Source organism: Pseudorasbora parva, chromosome 15 (assembly GCF_024679245.1).
Source record: "Pseudorasbora parva isolate DD20220531a chromosome 15, ASM2467924v1, whole genome shotgun sequence".
Lineage (NCBI taxonomy): Eukaryota > Metazoa > Chordata > Actinopteri > Cypriniformes > Gobionidae > Pseudorasbora > Pseudorasbora parva.
The window spans coordinates 13,251,757-13,276,702 of record NC_090186.1 but is presented as its reverse complement, the minus strand read 5'-3'; the positions used below and the strand labels follow the sequence as shown (position 1 = coordinate 13,276,702).

At 38.9% G+C, this 24,946-nt stretch overlaps 1 protein-coding gene across 8 annotated transcripts in view; it reads left to right on the top strand.

The window, feature by feature from the left end:
- The window catches only part of dab1a (DAB adaptor protein 1a), a 562,848-nt gene that overhangs the window by 312,506 nt on the left and 225,396 nt on the right, over positions 1 to 24,946 (top strand). For 3 of the 8 annotated variants that reach the window (XM_067417165.1, XM_067417164.1, XM_067417160.1), the window contains exon 1: positions 12,802 to 13,083. The exons of 1 other annotated variant lie outside the window; for it this stretch is intronic. The gene's annotated coding sequence lies outside the window, so the exon portion shown is untranslated. Of the gene's footprint in view, positions 1 to 12,800; positions 13,084 to 24,946 lie in introns of those variants that run through there. 4 more of the 8 variants (XM_067417163.1, XM_067417157.1, XM_067417161.1 and 1 more) reach the window with 3 other exon arrangements.

Sequence of the window (24,946 nt, the reverse complement as noted above, 5' to 3'; positions counted from 1 at the left end):
TGGTAATTATGGCATTTAACCAATATTTTGATATGTGTGAAACACTATTTGACTGAAATGGTATTAGAAATAACTTCAGAAATAATTTATGTAAAAAAAAAGACTAAAATGTTTTAACTAAAACTTGACTAAGAAATATTGAGTTGTCTTTTGACTAAAACTAGACTAAAATGACAAGACTTTTAGTCGACTAAAACTTATAACTAAGTAAAAAATATATATGAATGACTAAATATGACTAAAACGAACAAGGACATTTAACACAAGACTAAGACTAAATTAAAAATAGGTGACAAAAGGAACACTAGTTTAATGTAATCCTTAAATGTATGAATCAATAATCATTATTACATATTTTGGTCTTTAGCGACCCAGATCTGGGACTCATTTGAGATGTTTTTGGTGGTGCTGTAAATCATACCCCATACCTTAAGTCCATAAATCTAAGAAAATCTAAAAAAAAATGCTTCTTTCTAACTCTTAACTGCATGAATGTTTTGTCAATCATTACATATTCGGGTCTTTAGTGACCAGATCTATATTAGTCATGGATGGCTCTCTAACTACCGCAATAGTATAAAACTCTCCTCATATATTAATAACTATTACAAAATAATAAAACATTCAGCATCTGACAGCTTCTTCACCAGATCCACCATCAAGTGAAAGCGAGACTAATGTTTGATTCCATGCAGTACTTGCTCTGCTGTAAATCGCTGAGCCATTTCAAGTTTTACTGAGGATACTCATTCTTTAGTTTTTTGCCTGTGGTAATTATGAGTAAAACATCACGTCATCATTGCGTATCAGACATTGCTGCCTTCAGGAATAAAGGTGAATTACATTTATTAGTCATCAGAGATACAACTGTTGCGTAGAAAAAATATATACTTACACGATTACGTACCTCGGGTCGCTAGTGACCCTAAACACTTGCAGCAAAAATATATTAGAAGAGACATTAGTTTAGATTTAGACAATCAAAAGAGGATGAGCTGCAAAGACATCTTCCCACTCCCTTTTTTACTTATTGAAGTGCATAATTATACATTATTATTATTATTATTATTATTATTATTACCAAGAGTGCCATAGCTATATGGTGCAATGAGCGTTTGAATCACACATTTTGTTGTTTGGTTGAATCAAATACTGAGAAAAAATCTTGCAATATCTAGCAGCTGTATGAATTTTAATAAAGCCATTTGAACTTTAAGTTGAAGGAAGGAGGAAATGTATCTTGTTGGCTGCAAAATGTAGTCTGGAAACTTTGATTTTGTTCATTTCACTGGTACTTTACTTTTCCAGCATTATACTTCTCCTACATTATACAGTATTCTTCTAACCCACTCACTCTTGTGGCATATGACATGCTTGTCTTATCTTATTGTCTTATCTTCAGTGGGTGTCATGAACCCTTAACCCCAGGTTTGTGCTTTTTATTATAGAACTTGGAAAAATCTACCAAATGTTAGACTTAATTAGATTTTTTTTTTTTTTACTATTGTTTATTTATGTATGTATGTATTCATTTATTTATTATAGCTCTGGATATGGAACAGTCACTCCAATCACGTTGCATAACCTGATACTTCAATAAAAAATTATGTTGAAATAATAATAAAAAAATGTCTCTTGGCAAAGTGAGTCTTGATCTAAGGCACATTTTCTTCCAATAGAGACCCTTAAAGTTGAGAAGTTTATGAAAAAAATATGTATCATAGTCTATTTATCATACTGTCAAAGAATATAGACTTGGAAATGTAGAAATAAATTACAGTATCATTAATGAGGTTAATAAGTTAAAATTAAAGTTTTTGCAAAGAAGGTTTTTTAAAAAAAGAAGAAAAAAAAATAAATGTGTAGTTTTATTCACCAAAGATGCATAAATTAAAAACAACTTCAAACTTTGTGGGTTTTATTTACAATTAACCGGGATTAATTGTGTATTATTATTATTTATTTATTTTTATATTTATCTTCTATATAAAATATATAATGTTTAATAATTTATAAATCATTATATATTTTATCATAAATTATAATAAACATGACAAGGCAAGGTTAGTTTCCATTGTAAAATGTCTTGTGGTAGGGCTTTTTTTAATAACTTAATTATTTTTAATAACTTAATAAGTAATATATATAGCTTAATACATTTTTTTTTAAGTATGATTCAGATGTGTACATTCACAAGTATTCAAGATGTAATGAAAATCTGTTCTTATTTTTTACTTGATGGCTATACCTGACATTTTTAGAGTAATTCAGTTTAAACCCCCTCCCCCCCCCCCCAAAACCATATGAAACCAACATGAACACAGAGCACAAGAACATGGAACATGTTGTCGACTACATTTTAAAACGGGCCTTTTCCTTTTTTTGACCAGACTCTTTTGCAGTATATGCCATTGACCCATGTATCACTGACACTTTTCATTGTGTGTGTGTGTGTGTGTCTGTGTGTGTGTGTGTGTGTGTGTGTGTGTGTGTGTGTGTGTGTGTGTGTGTGTGTGTGTGTGTGTGTGTGTGTGTGTGTGTGTGTGTGTGTGTGTGTGTGTGTGTGTGTGTGTGTGTGTGTGTGTGTGTGTGTCCAGCGTTGTACTTCTATGCTGGGAGTTGCTGATAGGTTTGTCCTCTCTTTCATCTCTCTTCAGTAAGGCAGAGAGCCCCTTAGCTGTCAGCCACCTCTCCATTATATCATCCCTATGGTTCCGCCACCCTGCACACATACAGCCTGGAAACAAGTAAAAAGTAGTCCAGGTATCATAACTGATCAGTGCATAACACATGTAACTGTGTCGACCAGAGCTAAAAACAAACCAAGAGTGGCATAAAAAGTGAAGTGTAGGTGTGGTAGTGTGTGCCATCCCGCTTCCTGTAGTTCAATTCATCCATCCATCAAGCCTCTGAACTCCTCCTTGACCACTGTTCAAAGCTCTCCATGCCTTCCCACTGATTTACTATGACAAATGAGCTTTCCACCCCAGGAAGGTTAGCTCGTATACGCATGCACCAGCATTTAAACAAGCTGCTAGCTGGTCAAGGGGTAAAATAATCCGCTTTGCTCAGAAAAGAATGGGCGCACCAAAAAAAAAAATCACCTCCAAATGCAGAATCGATACGTGTCCTTTGGTGCGTTGCACTGTAATAAAGCACAGGAGGGAAGCGGGAAGGTTAAAGTGTCATTTGGCTTCATTCGCCCCCAATTTCTGATGGGAATGCGCCGCTAAAGATGCGTCGGAATGCGCTCATTGACATGCCATACCGAAACTGGATGGTCTGGATGCTATACTTGGCATTTCTTTGTAATTAATTGTGAAATGCACTTTTTTTTATTTCCCAAATGTAGACTAAGCACAAATTGAGTCTTCTTGCAGCATTTATCTTTGTCATGAAATGATCAGTATGAGGGTGCCAAATAAGATCATTAACCTTGGGAACAAATCCTGTTTGTTTATTCCTGCCAAGTTCTTTAGCTCAAGGAGAGTTGACAGGTCAGCATCACATGAAGTGCAGTGCATGGAGCGATGTGTATTGCCTGGGTGATCGAATTTTAGGATTGTGCTTATATCGATTCTTTTACTGCCTTTCTGAGCTTAAGCTGTTTTCTTGAATGTGGTCTGGCCAGTGTATATCTGTCTCAGCCTATAGAACCTTCTCTGGTCCTTTTAATATATGATGGCCTGATTTTATTCCTTATCTCTTATACATTTAGGGAGGGATGGCGGGAAGAAAGTGGGAGGATGGGCTGCTATATGCTTGGATGGTGGAGAGGGGGAGGGGTGGGCTGGATTAAAATCTTGGTCGAAAACACCCGCATTAAAAAACAGAGGCAATGAAATAAACATCCCACCACCGAATGAGGAGACAAGTGGAGATAGCAGAGAGAGAAGACGACAAGCAGAAATGGGGAAAATGAGGAAAGTGAGTGAGAGTGAAGTGAAATGAACTGAAAACAGGACATGGACTCTGTGGCGGGAAAACGGGTTATGAGATTTTGGAAACAAAATGAGTTTAGAATAACATTCTCAGACCACAAAGAGAAAGAAGATAAAGAGAGAAAAAGTAAATGTGATTGTAGTGCATATTTTTTCATTATTCTGAAAAGAGACACATATCCACATAAAAAAACAAAACAGATACACATACGTTTTTTTAAAAATAAAATCCAGCTGTTTGTGATTACTGGATAAGAATTTTAAAAATATATTTTTTTAAGAGATTGTGCTCACAAAAATACAATCTTTCCGATTTGTAGAGATTAGCATATTTGAGAAAAAAATATACTCAGTGTGGAAATATCCTGGGTGTATCCATGACTTTTAAAGATTTTATTAATTTCCATCCACAGAAAAAAACAAAACTACAAAATACATAGAGTATTCTTGTTTTTCACTAAAATTATCGAATTGTTTCAAGGGGGAAACCAAGATTCTTTTTTATTTGTTTTTAATTAATTGAAATTTAAAGCTGCTGTCCGTAACTTGTTTTGTGTTCAAGATTTACAAAAAAATATATAATGAGAATATATAACATGAATCCATTTTACCCTAATCATTATGGTACACTTACTGTGTGTTCACACCGCCAGCGGCGAGAGCGGCAAGGCCAGAAGTCAATTATTTTCAATGGGAGCCGGGCGGCGAGCTCCGGCGAGAGCGGCGCGGCGCGGCGCGGCGCGTCTTGGACGATTTGGGCGTCGAGGAGAGTTGAAATCAGCTCAACTTTATGGTAATGAGCTATGACGCGGTTTGGCGGCAACCGGCGGAAACCAGTCAGAATGTAGAAGTGCTCCGCTTGAGAGAAATGCAGAGAACGCAGGCCAGTAAACTTTGGTTCCGACCACATTAGTTCCCAAGCAAAATGTAAGAGAAGTTGATCATTGCTGTGCGGGTTTCCCTATCATTTATGACGAGATCATTCATAGGGATGTGTAATTTTTTAAGAAGTCGCGCAACACTATTTTATAGGCGCTAGAACGCTCGTTTTTCAGCAGGTATGCAATTAATTCTTACTTTCACATTTAAACGATTTCATGAGGTTCATTTATACCTTATCGTGGTCAGTCTATCAATCAACATGCTTGTTTGATTTGCGGCCTCTTTAAATACAGTTTAAAAAAAGAAAAAAACATTTGATCTACGTCAGAGCGACAGCACGTCCACGAAGCTTTCTACAGTGTCCTTGGCAGGGCGGCAAGAACGAATTTTGACGCTCTCGCCGGCGGCGGTGTGAACGCACGGTTATAATAACTATAGCAAGGTGGCCGGAAGTCATTCATTTTCAATGGGAGCCGGGCGGCGAGCTCTGGTGAGAGCGGCGCATCTTGGACGATTTGGGCGTCGAGGAGAGTTGAAATCAGCTCAACTTTATGGTAATGAGCTATGACGCGGTTCGGCGGCAACCAATCAGAATGTAGAAGTGCTCTGCTTGAGAGAAATGCAGAGAACGCAGGCATATAAACTTTGGTTCCGACCACATTAGTTCCCAAGGAAAATGTAAGAGAAGTGATCATTGCTGTGCGAGTTTCCCTATCATTTATGACGAGATTATTCATAGGGATGTGTAATTTGTTAAGAAGTCGCGCAACACTATTTTAATAGGTGCTAGAATGCTTGTTTTTCAGCGGGTATGCAATTCACTTTCACATTGCATTCAGCCGATCTTGTATCTGGCGGTAGCACTTTTAGCCTGGCTTAGCATACATCATTGAATCAGATCAGACCATTAGCATCGCACTCAGAAATTACCAAAGACCTTATTTTTTTCAAAGATAATATTTTTCCTATTTAAAACTCGACTCTTCTGTAGTTCATAACACATCATGTACTAAGACCAACAGAAAATGAAAAGTTGAGATTTCTTTTTTAGACCAATATGACTAGGAACTATTTTCTCATTCCTGTGTAATAATCACAGAACTTTGTGGCCGTACCGTGGGTGCAGCGGGGCAATGATATTATGCAGCACCTTAAAGTAGTCCTCAGATAGGTAACTTCCAATGCGACCGGCACTAAGTTTGTTTAGTTGCAGAGAATGCACTTTTTTACGTCAGTAAATCTGTGATTATTACACAGGAATGAGACAATAGTTCCTAGACATATCTGTCTAAAAAATTGCAACTTGTCATATTTCATTGGTCTTATTACATGGTGAAACTATAGAAGGATCAAGTTTTAAATAGGAAAAATATTGAAAGTTTTTGGTCATTTTTTGAGCGCGATGCTAATGGTCTAATCCGCTTCAATGATGTATGCTATGCTATGCTAAAAAAGTGCTACCGCCAGATACAGAGATCTGCTGAATGGATGAAAAACGCTAAAACTCAACTGTTTAACTCTAAGGGACTTGGAAAATAAGACTATTTTCAAAAAAGTGGAGTTCCTTTTAGGCACATATTTGTACTCTAAGGCAGTGGTTCTGAAACCTGTCCTGGGGACCCCTCACCACTGCATATTTTGTATATCTCCCTCATCAGACACACCCAAATCAAGTCTTGCGGTCTGACTCAGTTGAATCAGGTGTGTTAGATGAGGTAGACTGCGAAATGTGCAGTGGTGAGGGGTCCACAGGACAGGTTTGAGAACCACTGCTGTAAATAACTAATATGCACCTTTTAGTAGTAAAAAATGTGCAAAGTTGTTCGTTTAAGAGTACTGCTCAGTGACAAGCTGTTGTCCCCCCTATAAAGATACATTTTGACACCCTTTTTGTCTGTGTGGGTATATATGGCATTACTCTTTCAGACAAATACAATCAGAGTTAGATTAAAAAATATCCACAAATAAAGTGTAACGCCTCACACAGTTCAAAATGCTTATGTAACGTACAACGCAATTGTTGGGGCAGTTACGCATTTTTCCTAAATTATATATGGAAGGTGGTCCGACGGATTCTAGATATATTACTATATAACGTGTTAAATATGGATATTTTTCTTACTTTATTAAACACTTTGCCTTTATTAACCCCCAGAGCTGTGTTGATTATAATGGATGGATGCACTTTTTTGGGCTTCAAATTTTGGGCAAGCATTTACTGCCATTAGAAAGCTTGGAAAAGTCAGGGCATATTTTATTATATCTCTGATTCATCTGAAAGAAGAATGTACACCTTGGATGACTTGAGGGGGAGCAAATGGGGTAATTTTCCTTTTTGGGTGAACTATCCCTTTATTACAGTTATCCAAATTAGACATAGACCTCTGAAAAACCATTTTCTTCTCAGAGAACAGACAGACCTAGATGTGCTTCACCTGCAACACATGCCCCAAGATCACATCTCTCTGCTGGTGTGAGCTACTTTTGACATTTACTTCAGAAAACCAGCAAATCATGGCAAATGTTAAAACAGATTTAATAAAAGATTATAAAATAGTGCAGTCAACAATAAAATTCTCCAGCTTCTCGAGTAGAGAGACGAAGAGATGGAGAAATATAGAGGGAACGATAAAGGAGTGAGAGCCTTTTTTAATGACATATTGTTCTGAGCGCAAGGTCTGAAGCACATGGCGCATTTAGGGCGTGTCCGAATCCACTTTTGCTAGTTTAACGCAGAGGTGGTAAAAGTACTCAAAAGTTATACTCGAGTGAAAGTATACATACCTACATAAAAAAATACTCCAGTAAAAGTAGAAAGTCCTCCATTCAAACATCACTTGAGTAAAAGTACAAAAGTATCAGATTTAAAAGGTACTCAAGTACCGAAAGTAAAAAGTAAATATTCAAATTAACTGTAAATATCAATAAGCAGATAAAATCTTTTGGGACTGATATGCAATGCTTTAATTGAACAAATGTTAAGATTAGATACTACAAATAAGAATTTGTTAGATTTGCAATTAAGACAATGAAGCACCTTAACGCAGTATAGGGGTTAAACTTAAAATAGACATGTTCCATAACATTAGCTCCATAAAACAGATGAGGAGCAAGATACTATTAACTAATTCAAAATTAATTCAAAAGCCATAACCACAATGACATATTACGTAACAATTAGTTAATAGTCATGTGCCTCAACAAAAAAGTTATGATATAATTTTGCCAATTGTTATGATTAATGATTAATTAAACAGACAACTGAGAGTTGGAATGCATGGCTTTGAATACATGAATTTACATTATTAGTTAATGTATTATGTTATTAGGGAATTAATGATGTCATATTTAATTAATAGCAATTCATATATTACTTAATCTATTAATCATAGAGAATGTTCATTAGTTGCTGATGCAGTAATCATTAATAAATGGTTTAGTTCTTCATTAGTAATACATTAACTCATGGTTATCTGTGCATTAGTTAGGCATGAATTATAATAGTGCACCTGTATTGTAAAATGTTACCGATGTTTTCATAGTAAATAGTGTGCCGCAAAATAAAAAAGTTGGGGAAAGACTGAGCTAAAGTTAGTGTGGCAAACCTGACTTGTCAGCTTTTCCAAGTCTATACCCGACTGGATCATCCATGACCGACCAGACCGGTTTGGAAATCAAGTGTAATAAATACTTAATACTTGGAGCGGGCTCGGGGAAATGTATTGGAGTAAAAAGTACACTTTGCCTTTAATATTGTAGTGGAGTAAGAGTAAAAGTAGATGCAAATAAAATATACTCAAGTAAAGTACAGATCCCCGAAAAAAATACTTAAGTAAAGTATCAAAGTATTTTTACTTGAGTACTTACCACCCCTGGTTTAACGACAGAAAAAAAAAACGGTCTGTGCACAAGACGCATGGTCCAAAAGAGTTGTAGCCAGTTTCTTAATGAGTCATGGGTGTGTTTGGCCGTAACGTGCAATAAACCAATTAAAGTCTCATCTCCCATTCCCTTTATACGCCAGTTGTGTTTGTGTGCTGCTGCTGTGTGTAATAAGCAAAGTTTATGCGGGTTGTGCATCTGCCTATAGGTGCATATTACTAACATGCTCTTTAAATAACACAATAAATACAGCAGCATTGACTTTAGACCAGGTTTTTGTAGTCGTTTTCATTTGTCTCAAAATAGCAACGCAGCAACAATTCGCCTGTACACAACTCGTTTTCAGACCAGCACGCGAACAGATGAACGTGAGTGCATTCGCTATTTAAACAACTGGACGTGAAAATGGTAACTACGTCGGGCTGAAGTTAGCGGAAAACACTTGCGGGTATATGATAGGGCCCTTTATGTTCACATTCCCAGCGTTTTAAGTTGTATTTTACAGACACCCATAAGCTGTTGCCAAATGGTGCCCGGTCAGGTTACGGTACAGAGGTTGCATTGTTCCACTGCAGCAAAGCTTCTTCCTAAAAAAGCGCTGTGAATATTTCTAGAGTTTCTTAAAAATGCCTTATGATCATGATGCCATGTTTCAGTCCACATACACATGTTTTGAGTGAGTTTGGAGCCAGATGCTGCCTGGTCCCGTTTACAATGATTGAGAGTGAAAAGGGCGTAGTGCACTTGGCAGCCCCTAACTGAGAAGAGGATGGAATTAAAATCAATACTCTGCATGATGAGGTGACTCAGAAGGTTAAAATAGAACTCGCAACTCTCCAATGGCCACTGCGTAGCTGCTTTAAGATTATTAGCTGTCATAAACCGAAGATCTAGTCATGGCCGTAGATTTAAGGGATGGTGTTACCAACTTTGAGAAAATCAGAAGTGTCCTGGCCAACATTAGCCCAGTTTTCCTCAAAACAACCAGGTTGCCAACACACCAGAGACCTTAGAGCACTGTAAAATATTATGCACTGCTTTTCAATTTAAGTAAGTAGACAGAACTCAGAAAAGTACTTGTACTTTTTAGTACTTGCAATTTAACATGATTAAAGCTGCAGTCCGTAACTTTTTTTGTTTAAAAATGATTCAAAATTTGAGCAAGTACATAACCAGCCAGTGTTCAAAACTATCTCCTTACCATAGCCCGACTCACAATGGTAATCTTGTAATAATGTGTTATAATTTGAGTGGTACTGGTGGAAATTCTATCATGTCTTTGCGTCTTTACGTCACGTCTGTGTATATAAAGTAGGAGTCTGGCTGCTATAGTATCACATGTGAGGATGCTGCAGGTGGTGAACCATTTATATCCTTTTTTCACAGCAGCTGGAATAATTAAATGTATCATTTTAATGGAGGATTGTAATCTAAAAAGATCCAAAGGACAATCCCCAGTGACAACTGAGATTGACCCGTAGTCAAAAGCAAAATATTAGATACAGAAATTAAAATCTACAGGTAACGCTTATACACACTAAATACCCAATCACGCAATGCTGATGTTGTCAACAATAACAATTTGAGAACAATAACAAAAATTATAATTTGCACGGTTTAATGTGATATAAGCGATCATTAGATTTAATCACCTTTGGTAGCACAATTTATTGCAATGCTTTTTTTCTCAGTTGGTCAGAACAAAAGTGGCAGACATATTTGTTGCTTGTTTAGGTGACATTTCGAAAATTCTTATTTTGGTCATATTTACAAAGAATCTGTGGTACAGTATCCACACCAGTGTGGTGACTGACAGCCACACAAACTCCTCAAAACATTAGATTTATCCCATGCACAACCCACGTAAAGATGATAATTTTGCAAATAACTGCAATTGCAGGTTACGAATAGAGATGGCGACAAAGAGGCAAAACTTACGGATTATACGTTAGCCCAACTTAAAATAAAAAAGTTATCGCAGCACATTTCTTTTGTTTCAGTAACTTTTACTTGCCTGAGTAACTTTGAATTGTCAAGTTCATATGACTTTTATATAACATCATATAACAAAAAGCAATTAAGCAATTAAAAGGTCTGTTTAACATCAACAGGGCCCTTACATGACAACGAGATGAGTTCAGCCACTTACCCATTGTTTAAAAACACCTGTTTTAGCCGACTAGCTGTGTCTCGTGCTGAAGTCCCGGGGGAACTCCGTTGTAGCCGGAAAAATAGTCCAGTTGGGAAGAGCATCGTGTAAATTAAGAGGCTCTGCTCATCGGCTTGACGGTTCTCAGTATTGAACGTGTCCAAGAGAAACGGTTTTCGATTCTGTCCTGCTGATCCGAGAACCGCTGCCCGTTCAGTTACTCGCGCATGCTCAGTATCAGCGGCTCGTGAGTTCATCAGATCTCTCAGCAAAACATGTCTCAGTTCAGTGAACAGTTGGAGTTAAAACATATAATTCAAGACATTAGTTTATATTCTGAGGGACTGTCACTCATGTCAGAAAGTGAGTAACTAAAGTAACGTGTGTGATCAGCGCTGATTTGAGACGCGAACCGTTTAGAACGATTCAGTCTGATTTGGTGAACTGGTTCGCCCGGTTCACTAAAAAGAACCGGTTCAAAAGAACCGGTTAAAAATAACGATTCATTCGTGAACCAGACGTCACTAGAGTGATGATCCGATCGGGCTCACAAGTGAAGCCAACTGGACTGCCTTTTTTCCGGCTACCGCTGAGTTCCCACGGGACTTCAGCACGAGATACAGCTAGCCGTCTAACACAGTTTAGATGAATTTAAACAATGGCTAAGTGGCTAAACTCATCTCGTTGTCATGTAAGGGCCCTGTTGATGTTAAAGAGGCACAAAGACACCCTTTACGTATGCCCCCAAAGCTGCTGTTTTAGCTGAGGGGGGGGGGGGGGTGCTCTGGGCATTAACTGTAATAACTCCATTGCAAGCACCAATCCAGTTAGTTTTTTTTTCTTTTTCTACAGACTGTACTCACAAAGATATAATGATCAAGATAAACTTAAAAATTCGCCGGAGTGGTCCTTTAAACATACCTCTAAATTTTCATTAGTCAGCAGATGCAAAGTCTTGATTTGCTGAACACTGTTTGAAGTAAATTGAAAACACATGTAGCTATATTAATAACAGTTAAAGATTTGGTTGCACTTTTTATTCTTTTTAATATATACCGTATATATTTCTTAATTTCACCAATAGTAAGATTCACCACTAATTTGAGGGAAAGGTAATATTTATTTTAACAATTAATTTTAAAGAATGTTATGATATTATAATATCCGTGGCAGAAATTAGGAACAGTATATGTTAGCAGTCATAGTAGGCATCACTAAATATGACCTGAGAAAAATTCCCTGATATTTCTGCAAATGTGTCGTGTGTTTTCTATCGAATCAAAACCAGCGCTCCCAAATCCCCAAATGAATCAATGTGGATCTAATCGTTCAAAAGGCTTAGCAAAAAGGCAGAAATTGTTCACGATTGAGTGATTCATTCGGCCAGTCCACACACTGAATCGTAAGCAGATGTTTCTCAGATCAAAATATCAACGGGATTTAAAAGACAGAAAACACTAAGGGCGCTGGATGTGATAAAATGATATGCACCTAGGCTATATGTCAGAATTCCACGCATACTTATTTTCTTTATAAAAACATTTGAATGATAATAAGATTTGGCAGTGATTGTTTTAATATTGGGTTGTTTATAATGTCTGTTTTGTCACGTGCCTTATTCCGATATATTCTTATTAACTTTCAAACGAAACCTACGCTGGAGCTATTCAAGTTTGAGGTGGTTGTTTGTTCGTGCACCTGTTCTGCTTTCTCTCACTGATGCACAGTTGAAGCAATCGTGTAGTTTTCCGTCTCAGCAAATAAGATGATGTTCATTTCTCTGCCATCATCGATCCCCCAACACATCCCTTTCTGTCTTTATATTCTTTTGCACATCTTAGCTTTTTGGCATTGAAAACTCTCGCTCGCCCCTCCCACTCCATGCGTTTTCCCCTGAAACCGAGAAACCAGGACAGCTCGGCGCTCGACGGGTTAACGCGCACTCGCGCTCGTGATTGGCTGCGGGAGCGGCGCTTTTAGAGAGAGGTAACCAGGCAACTTCAGCTGGAACAGCGGAGAGAAAGAACAGGGTAAAGGGGAAAAGAAGCGCAAAAATCCCATCAGTTTTGGTGTGCGATAGAAAGGATGTAGTCCAGGTCTGTGGCTTTATGTCCCCGGCATGGGAAAGTGGATTACTGCTCTTCTACAGACGGCAGAGACTGGATACGGAGTGATTGCGCGTGGATTTTTATCATGAGAAGTATGGGATCTGAACGCACCAGTTTAAAGGTAAGAGGGTTTGTCTTAAGGATGTGATTCACGATGACATATGGAAAGAAAAACGGCCGTCGGTGCTGTTGCAATGAAACTTGTCCATGTGGAACGTGAGGACATCTCTCTGCGCTTCCCTGATGGAGTTATGATTGCATTCACGCATCTAAAGCAATTGGAGAGATATTATTAAACGGTTATCTCCCATTTGATTTGCGAGGAAATGAGCCGAACCAACTGCCACCAGTTGACGGTGATCATGCGTCCACGCGCGCATGGAGAGGAGCGGCGTTTGCTGCATTGACATCCATGTTCTGTCCTGCTCGAGAGCGATTGATCAACTGAGATTTACTACAACGCTCCGGGTTTAACACCTTTCCCATTCACCGCGGAGCAGAGGTCTTGAATTGGCTACACTATATGCGTGCACTCATTTGAAACTGCAGTGAAAGATAGGTTCGTTATCCTTTTCGTGTTTAAACGCACGAGTGCCAGTTCAAGACACGACAGCGCGAACTTTCAACGTTTTTAAACGCATTACGAGTGAAGAAAAGTGTAGATTTTGTTTGTTTGGTTCAGGCAGGATGATCGGTCCGCAGGGGCTCCGCGGCAGCAGAATCCCGCATTAATCGCACTGCCCGTATGTGTGTGCGCGCGCGCGCTCCTGCGCGTGTGACAGGGAACCTCCGTCCGGGCGGCGAGAATTCCGTTACTCGCACTCTAAGAATCTGACAACTGACTTGGGGCACCGGCGACCGCCTTAAACGCGTATCTACTTGACGTTTTCTGAACGGTTGGGCTGCAGGATTATGTTCCCACAGTGTTTGAAACGGGAGCGCGTGAGGATGATTTGCTTTGACAGAGAACATCCTCTTCTGACTGCCTGTGGACCGCTGGCTGCGGTCGCGCAGAGGTGTAGTTTCAAAATGAAAAACGGAACCCTCGACGTTTACTTAGTACAAAACGCTTGAAAAGACACCGAATCTCGTCGTGTTACCTTCACGTGCAGTTCCACTAAGCGGAGCTCGGTCTGAAGGACAAAAGCGCCAGTGGCTGAAGTGTCCGGCGAGGAACACTTTACGAAAATAAAACCTAAAATAACCTATCGTGGTTACGTTTCACAATATTTTAACCTAGGCTACCAAGGAATGTCTTAAAGAAAATAGAACATGTGGAATGGTGTTTGTGAGGGGGTAGCTTTGGGATTAAGGGATAGCAAACACCATTACCTCTATTATAAAAAACAAACAAACAAACAACACAAGTCAATGGAAAGTCCACATTATGACAGAAAAAAAAAACGAATGTGTATGTGACACTTTCATCATTTATCAAAGACTCAATTCCTGTGTGAAAATATAGGGAACCTTGCAAATGTACAAAGCAAAGCATCCATCAAACTGCTGTCATCCTTAACCCATTTAACCAATTCTAAAGCAGCTCTCGTCAATCTGTTTTTCTCACAGTTATTCTGACCCATACGTGCCTCCACATTAGTATTGATGTTTGAAAAATCACAGTCGCAAAGGCGTATTTTGTTTCTTTTATTTTTGTGTCTCAACTCACCCAGGTGTCAGGTGTTCATTGCCAGCCCCTCGTTTTTAGGTCACTGGCCAATGTGTTAATATGTCACCCATCTTTTTGTGTGGTTCAGCCATCAATTTGTGTTTATTTACAGCTGAATTATTTTCAATGTTGTGTTTTCAGGCAGATAGATAGATAGATAGATAGATAGATAGATAGATAGATAGATAGATAGATAGATAGATAGATAGATAGATAGATAGATAGATAGATAGATAGATAGACAGCTCTAAGTAGGATACATAAATAAGGAAAAAAGATGTTTCTACCAAAATTAGGTCAGAGTCACTCTGCCAACCTGTGCCAGATGTCTCATTATCCCAATCGCTCATATTACGTCACTGTACTGCTTATAGGTTGCCATTACCATGGTAAAGGTGGTCTGTTCAGTGTTCTGGACTTTTCTGTGTGTACGGCAAGTAGGCCTTTCCTTTTCTGCCTGAATGGGCCCAGCAGGCAACAGTGCATCTCTATGGAGACAGAACACAGAGTGTGGGAACCCTCAAAGCCAACATTGTTTTGCTCTCTCCTCTGTGTTCATTTATTCATTCTACAAGCTGGGTTTGTTTTGAGGTAATGTAGAACTCTGAGGTAAAGGTTCGTATCGAGACATATCTCCTGGGCAACGGCATTTTTAAAGCAAAATTACCACTAATGCATATTAGTTTGGCCTGTATGAATTCAATTGCAAACCAAACCAGCTTGCTTTTCTAGATAACGGTACTTATTTATGCAAAGATGTGAAAAAAGGCCGATCTTATTCAGAGCAGCGCCTTAACAGGTATGAAAGCGAGGCTGTGAGGGTAGACTTACTGTGCTTTCAGTGGCATCCGCAGTAAAAAGCTGTATTAAGCTCCTAGATCACTTGTAATTTTACTCACGGCTCATGTTGTATTTTTCTTTGTCTAAATCTCTACTGAAAATATATGTTTTTGCAGTGTGTCATCATCAGAACAATCCAAAAACACATTAAATAACAATACAACTCACTGGAGAGATGTTTGTCCATCCCTCACAGGCTTGGTTTCATTCCCGTTAAAAATCAAAGATGGCACTGCTGATCCCGCAGGACTGTTCCAAAGTAAAGTTTGGGTCATTATTTCTGAGTGCCACTACATTTAAAATGCCAGTCACACTTTAGTATGTGAGCTGTTTGTTATGAAAGAAATGTAAGGATGTTTTGGGTTGACATCAGAACAGTAGGCGCTGGGGATTCCTGAAGTAGAACCGTCCCGCAGGGGATGTCCCTTCTCGGAAAAATCTGTCCAGCACAGAGAGGAGGCATCGACTGCCGTTCCTCGTCCTCTGTATTGATCTCTCTGTTCTGTGTGACATTATCTGCTCCTGCTAATTAGAGCTCAGGAATGGCCTCACCCATCGGATGGCATCCAACTGAAGACATGACACTGAGCCTGAGGGCACAGCCGCCGCTCTTTTAGCCCAGACTTTTTGCAGATCAGAAGTTTCCCCGCTCAAAATCCAGTAGTAAAAGCTATAATTTAAATGCGAAGATGCCACTGCTGAATGCATTGCATGTATTTGTTCTGCATAGTCATGCTGTGCTACGATAAATGTCAGTACGGCTCTGTGTAATGTTATCAGGTGTTGTGTGTTATGTTGTTGCTCTGCCACTAGGGTTGGGCAATGTGTGTGTGTGTGTGTGTGGGGGGGGGGGGGGCATAACTGTCAAAATCAAACTGTGGCTGGCGGACGCGATATGCTCTTGTCATATATCACAACTATTCAGTGTTTTCAATCCATATAATGTTTATTATAGGTTTAAGACATTTAAGATTAGGGTTTAAATCTTCTTTTGGGGCATGGATCACGATGCCGGCCCAACATTGCGATGTCTACCTGCATCTATCTGCCCAACCCTATCAATTACAAACCCTAATGAGCTGCCTATTGTGTTAAGCCCTATTCGGACTGGATTAGTTTAACATGGGTACGTGGGGGTAAATTAATTATTACCAGAGGTTCTCAGTGATTTTAGTCCCGTCCGAATGTGCCATCTCGGTAATCATTACGGACAATAGCCCTATTCGGACTGGATTAGTTTAACATGGGGACATGGGGGTAAAGTAATTATAACCAGAGGTTCTCGGTGATTTTAGTCCCGTCCGAATGTGCCATCTCGGTAATCATTACGGACAATGTCAGTAAAGATTACCGAGACTTTTACCTTCTGTAAAAAGGTCCGGAAAAATTACCTCAGGTAATACTAATCCCGTTCGAATAGACCTGCTGTAAAAATGTATGGTAAAATTCCGTCATTGCCTGTTTAAAAGTTAAAAAAAGAGCACATTTTGCGACCTTGGAGGCGCTTGAAGCATTCGGTTGCGTTGTAGGTGGTGGGACAAATCTGTGGAAAATGTCCGGTATTTTCCGCATATCATTTAAAGCAAAAAGAAGATCAAAAGCACTTATTAGAGGAACACATTTTAGCTCTAGGAAAGTGTCTATTACCAACATAATCCAATCATAATCATTAGACTGGACCTAACTGTTTATTAAAACACATATATATTGGAGACGGAGTTCAGACTGGCGCTCAGGTTGTGTGTTTGCTCACGTTATAACGGTAACGTCATACGCACATGACGTCAAGGAGGTGCGTAAAGCGAGTTACTCCTCCCACTTCTGCTAGTTTTACTAAGATGTCTTATCCCGTGCGAATTGGCCATTGATATTACAGACGTCCTGAGGTAAAATGACTTTACCCCCATGTCCCCATGTTAAACTAATCCAGTCCGAATAGGGCTATAGTCAGTAAAGATTACCAAGACAATTTTACCTTCTGTAAAAAGGTCCGGAAAAATTACCTCGGGTAATACTAATCACGTTCGAATAGACTCGCTGTAAAAATGTATGTATTTCCTGTTTAAAAGTTTTAAAAAAAAGCGAGCTTGGAGGCGCTTGAAGCATCCGGTTGCTTGTAGGTGTCGGGACAAATCTGTGGCAAACGTCCAGTATTTTCCGCATATCATTTAAAGCAAAAAGAAAATCAAAAGCACTTTTTAGAGGCACAACACTTATTTTAGCTCTAGGAAAGTGTCTATTACCAACACAGTCCAATCACAATCGTTAGACTGGACCTGAAACTGCTATTAAAACACATATTATATAGGAGCGGAGTTCAGACTGGCGCTCATGTTGTGTTTGCTCACGTGATAACATCAACGTCCTTCGCACATGACGACACGGAGGTTACCGTAGTGCGTAAAGCGTGTTTATTCCTCCCACTTCTGCTAGTTTTACTAAGATGTCTTTTAATCCGTGCGAATTGGCCATTAATATTATAAGGTAACATCCTTATGGTGTTGCAACTTCATAAGTGACCACAGGCTAAGGCCCTGTTTACATGAATCGGCAGCTGTTTGCATGCGGTTTGGCCGTTCGTCCACACGCAAACACAGTATCTTTTTTTCAAAAAATCTTGCCAGGGTGAAGATGTTTTCAAACTCCGGTTGCAGTGTTGTCGTGTAGCCGGTGAAACTGAAGATTTTTGCGAGCTCCTTTGATTGACGTCAGATTGTGTGCCACTATCTCCTTTGTTTAGTAATAAGGGTAATAACCTTTTTTCACACTTCTAAATGACCAATACGGTAAGGGTTATATCGCCACCTGTTGGTTTGGTATGCTGTTGACAGCACTTAGCGTGTTTTGCGTTTTCATGGGGATAGAGATTTTCTTTTTAAACATAGGAGGAAAAATGTGATGTGATCTACAAAAACCAATCACATGGTGAAATTTATCCTTTTACATCTTTTGATACCATATGAAAGTTGGGGTCAAGTCCTTTTCAAATTTATTTTATTTATTCCATGGCTGCAACAAAATGTATGGTTATCTGAAGTCGGCTGATCGCTATGATTTGTGTACGTGTAAGCCAAGCGGCAACCTCCCGCGATCTCTCTTGAAGCCAATACGGAAGTAATGTAAACTGCAATTCCTCAACTGGCCACTAGGGACAGGCTCCAGAAGGGAGCAGAATCTCATTGAGCCCCATGTTAAAATTCTCAACTTTAAAGCTGAAAAAAACATGTTTACAGCCTGGTACAAATTGTGGTTTTGGCTTATAAGGCTAATTTTGATCTTCATGACAACTCTGAGGGGGGTGAATTTTTTTATAACTCATTCGTTTACGTTATATAAAGCCTTAAGGTTCTGCATAATTAAGGGCGTGGTTACAAGTGGATAGCCATTTATCCGCCGTCTATAGTTATTGCGTCACCTCAGCTCCGCGCACATCCCGCCTTTTTGCCCATTTTCTGTTATCCGGGAGTGGCACGCGACGACTCGCTCACAAGATGGCAACGCCCAGCTCGCCCATACTTTTAGCTTCAGAACGGCTTATCAGAATCCTATGGGTGACGTCACGGACACTACGTCCATATTTTTTTACAGTCTATGGTGTAAGCCTAATTCACAATTGGTTTAAATAGTTTGTCATGTTGCTCAACCAACATCACAGCACTCCAACAAGCATAACATACATAAACACATGAATGTTGGGTCAATTTTTTTTTAAATACACTGATTTATTTTCAGCAGCACTTTACTTTTTAAAAGCAAATTTCACACTAAAATAGGATTGACATTGTAAACGACTTTTGGCTATAGAGTCGAAATGTTTACAGAATGACTCCATTCACTTCCATTGTAAGTGTGTTTCATAAACCCATATATTTTCTTATTTTTTAAATTGGAACAAGTGGAAATTATGCCACAAGAACCCGGAATATTCCTTCTATAAGGCTACCATAGGCAGCTCACTAGGTTTCAGACTAGACCATGTGCACAGGTTATGCAAGGTGGAAGCAGTGGTTCTCTTTGTGTCATATGCTGCAATGCCATGTTGGCATCTGCCCCATAATCTCCTTAAAATGGGCACAATCTGTCTGCACAGATATTTGGGGCCAAAAACGACACTGAGACATCAGTCCACACACACGCAAGCTCAGCCCACTTTCACATGTAGTCTCATCTTTTTCACGCTGCTTCTTTGTTCCACGGTGTTCTGCTGATGTATAATTCAAACACTTGTTCACACTAGCCTTCTGTCTTTTTTATTGAACTTGCCTTCGAGTACATAAGTAACAAATAGCATAACAGTTGCACATTGATTGCAGAGGACTGCAGTTTCAGGGTCTGTGGTCTCGACCATATATCTGCTTTTCATTTACCGCATAACCAGCCTCCAGGTGCTCCTCTGATTATTCAAATCAAATTCCCTCCGTGAGCTATGAATAAAGAACCGTGCGTGTATATATATATATATATATATATATATATATATATATATATATATATATATATATATATATATATATATATATATATATATATATATATATATATATATATAAATTATTTTATTTTTTCCAGTCCCAATAAAAAAAAAGAACTCACCCTCAACGAGCGTGCAGTCCCATTTCTCACTGCGGTATAGAGGAACACAACGCTCCACTGACTCCAGCCTACCCGTAGAAACAAAAGGGAGTAAAAAGGCAGACAAAAAGTCAATGGTTGATAATTTAGTCCCGCAGGAGCCTCGCACCAAAGTGAGTTTGATGTGCTGCATTGCAAACAAAGACTGGGAGACACTCAGAAATGCAGCCCATGCAACAGTCTCAGTACATTAACACTTCAATTAATCCATTCTTTCTACATTCTCATTTACTTGCGCTCACACTACGACGACTACTCTCCCGGGACATATTCTTTATTTGAGGTGCTTCTTGGCACTCATATACAATGTTTTATGCTTTGCATCACCAGAGGCCGTTGGTGTTGCACCTCATGCCTCCTCTGACATTTAAAGACAGTGAAAAGAATAGAGATGAGAAGAAAGAAAGGACATGAATGACAGTTTAAGCCCCGCTTTTCTTCTCTTCTACATTTTGTATGCATGTTGTTTGGAGTCTGTAAGAGTTTTTAATTAAGTTTGTTTGTGCTCACCAAGGCTGCGTTTGTTTGATCAAAAATACAGTAAAAGCAGTAAAATTGTGGAATATTTTTACAGTTCAGAAAAGCTGTTTTCTATTTTAATATATTTTTTAACGATATTTGTTCCCGTGATGGTAGAGCTAAATTTTCAGCATCATTACGTCAGTGTCACATGATCCTATTATTAGTGTTGTGCCGCTTAATATTTTTTATTTTTTATCCAACTTGTTTTTCTGTGGACACAGACAAAAACTCGTTGAGCAAATGGCCGTTATCCACATGACCCAACTTCTGCTTCCAGAGGAAAGACTACCGTCTCTCTTCTGTCGCTTAAAGAGATAGTTCAGACAAAAATGACAATTCTGCCGTCACCCTACATATGTTTCCAAACTTGCATGACTTTCTTTCTTCGTGTAAAGAAAATGCTGAAAATGTTTAAAAATAAATCCACTGAATTTTGACAAAATATACAGTTTGGAAGCACATGAGGGTGAGTAATGACGACGTCCCTTTAAGAGTTAGCTGTAAAATCAAAAGGAACAAAATGGAACAAAATCAAAGTAAAAATGATGTAAAATCAAAAGGAACAAAATGGCTCCCTTAGGTCCCTTGACCTATGGGACAGAATTGCTTTTCTTTCTGACAACAAATGGTATTAGATTAATTCTGCTCTTACTGTCTTTTCATCTGGTTTAATCTGTTGTCTCTCTTCCACTAGAGAGAGAGAGAGCGAGAGAGTTAAAGAGAGAAAGAAAAGATTCAGCGTGACCTGCTCAGTGGGGCCCCGGTCTGCTTGTATATTGGAGTGGGCTTCAGCTCTTTAGTATGCGCAGGCCTCCCTGTGCACCATTATCAAGCCGAAATGAAAAGCCTGTATTTCTTCAGAGTGGCGAGCTGCATAGAACTGGAGAGCTGCAGCTGTAATGCGCTCTATAGAGAGAAGGTCCAGTTGAATGTAAGGACGGAAACATACACACTCGAACACACACACAGAGAATCAAAGACGTGACGTTCGCTCTACTAATGTCAGTGTAGATTTGTCAGTTATATGACGGTGTGCATATGCTGCCAGCTGGTGGTATTCTCTGTCAGATGTTAGCCCGAGGGCAAGACAAGCCAGGTCTGTAGTCAAACAGTAAGGAATAACGACACTTTGGCTGTCTAATGAGACACAAAATGGCTAACTTGGATTGTGTTGATGCATTTCCTGTCAGAACTATTAGTAGGGTAAAATATTTTCATTTGGCTTTGAGTTAAAAGCTTCACCTCATCGCTCATTGAATCAATTTTCAGCACTCCATCAAAAGAAATTTAGATTTTGCTGTGTTATGAATGATTCAATCAAAAAAAGTGATTGTAAACAATATTTATTTCCATTATTTTGTGGTCTTTTGAGATTATATATATATATATATATATATATATATATATATAATATATATATATATATATATGTATACATACATATATATATATATATATATATATATATATATATATATATATATATATATATGTATGTATATGTATGTATATATATATATATATATATATATATATATATATATATATATATATATATATATATATATATATATATATTTATATATATATATAAAAAAAATCTCAAAAGACCACAAAATAATGGAAATAAATATTGTTCTATTGAGTTGTTGTGTGCACACATATAAAATACACATATAATGTAACCAGTGTAGTCCGATTCACAAACAAATGACTCTTATGAACAGGTTATTTTTTTGTGAATCAATGTGTGACCAGTGTAGCCCAATTACTGAAACAAATGACTTTTATACAGTAAGTCAGTTATTTTAATTACCAAGGCGATTTACCAGTTAGAATAAGTGCAAAGTATAATTTAAAGCATTTGCAGAGAGAAAATGTAAAATTGATGTTGTAACTCAACTGAATCAAAAATCAATCGAATTACAAATTGAATCAGATCTAATCGATTCTGAATTGGAAACACACTTAATGGTGCAGTGTGTAATATTTATGAGGATCTATTTACAGAAATGTAAAATTTCTCTGTTTTTAGTAGTGTATAAAGACCTTACATAATGAACTGTTATGTGTTTTTTTTTAGCTTAGAATGATTAATTTCCATCTACATACACCGCGGGTTCCCTTTCAGTGAAGTCGCCATTTTGCGCCGCCATGTTTCTACAGTAGCCCTAAACAGACAAAATGTTCTACAAAGCGCTAGCTACTCTCTGTGGTCGCAGACGACGACATCTTTGTCCTTTGTAGGCCGCAGGTGAGCGGCGGTGGTTGCAATTCACAACCTCATCATGGCGCAAACATTTACGCGGCGCACCTTTAAGTGTGAGAACCTTAAACAGGCCTTTGTTTACGTTACCGCACAACAAAACTAACAAAGACTATTAAATAATGGCAAATGATGAAGGGGATTCTAGAGAGCATTTTATTGGACTAAAATGTACATGTCCCTAAAATATGTACATATTTTTTGTCCGTTTTACATTTTCAGTATTTTATGCTAGTGAACATTAAAGGGATAGTTCACTTAAAAATGAAAATGTGATGTTTATCTGCTTACCCCTAGTGCATCCAAGATGTAGGTGTGTTCTACTGTGTTTCTTCAGTAGAACACAAATGACGATTTTTAACTCCAACCGTTGCTGTGTGACAGTGATGATAATGCATGTGAATGGGTAACAATTCTATGAGAGAAAAAAAAAAAACATGCTTAGACAACATGCACAAAGAGCCATGTAGCTCATGATGACACATTAATATCTTAACACACAAAACGATCAGTTTGTGTGAGAAATCGAGCCATATTTATATAATTTATTACCTCAAATACAACACTATATCCAACAGCCCGGAACTGGAGCGCTTCACTTCCGGTAAGGTCAATATCCACGCTCTGGCTCATATATCCGCTCGAGCCAATGCGTGGATATTGACCTTATCGGAAGATCTTAAAAATCTTCATGTGTGTTCTACTGAAGAAAAAAAGACACCCGCATGTTGAATGCCCTAGGGGTAAGCAGATACACATCACATTTTCATTTTTGGGTGAACTATTCCTTTAAATGGCCTCAAAATGACCTGAGGTGTATCTCTAAGTCGCATTCTGTCAATTGATGAGGAATGGACTTCACTACCATTAGGCTACAAAAGTATGTTCTATTTAGTACAGTATATCTACTATTTCACACATGTTGTGTGTTTTTTTACGTAGGGGATTTTAGTAGGGAAAGTAAGCAGGGTTGTACATGTTGTGGCAGCATGATTTCCAGGGAGGCATGGCCTTCATTTCTGTGATCGACATGGACACATCTGCGGTGTGATAGTTTGTCCAAGGTGTGTCAGCTGGATCACAGCTCATTTGGACAGGAAAATCACACCGGTGCCAAATCCAGATGTGCCAGCCACAAGCATCCAACACCTACTATTCCAACCTGCCTCCTCCTTTCTCTCTCTCTCTGTCAGTCCTTCACACTCCATTCTTGAACTGAGAATGTGTGTAGATGTGTTTATTCATGAGAATCAACATAGTAAATGCATCTGAACAGACAGAAGACCAGCCTTGAGCTCTGGAGACGGGGTGTTTCCATAATGATTACATGTCAAAGAGCTACGGCGTAACGTCTCAGGCGGTCTCCTGGCGTTATTGCCCTGACTGGGAGAGATTTCGCTCTCATGTTGCCAGCAAAGCCTTCTGCCCTTGTACTGCAGGAAACTGATTCTGTTTTTTGAATAGTTGCCTGGGAAATCTACTCTCCGGCTTTGCTCGAAACGAACATGCATCTCTCCAGAGCGATTGCTTTTCTCTTCTCCTCTGCTGCATGTTCTGCTAGAAGTAGCTGCACTTCACCGTCTCTCTTCCTCTCTCGTGCTCTTGCTTGTTTGGGGAATTCCATCTAAGAATCTGCCCCCCCCCCCCCCCCCTCCCATTCTCTTATCTCTGTGTGCAGGGGAGGATTCAGAGTTGTGTGTACATATCTGTGCCGAAAAAAGAGATGAAAGAAGTATTTTTTCCCCTTTTTGTGTTTGATATAAAAGCAAGGGCTCTTTTGCTTGTGATAACACTCACCCTCTCCGTCTCTGGAGCGCAGTCAGGGTCTAATGCGCAGACACTCTATTGCACCCGTGCGTGTCATCGTAGAACGCATGTGTGAGCGTGTGTGCACGCGTTTGAGCAGGGCCATATTAAACTGCCATTCTGGCGACGCAGTGTGTCATGCTGAAACTGCCGGGTAAATGGCAGAGACTCAGCATGCACCAGAGAAATACAGAGAGATATGCGGAGTAAGAGAGAGGGAGGGATGAGATGGATGGATGGGGAGATCGT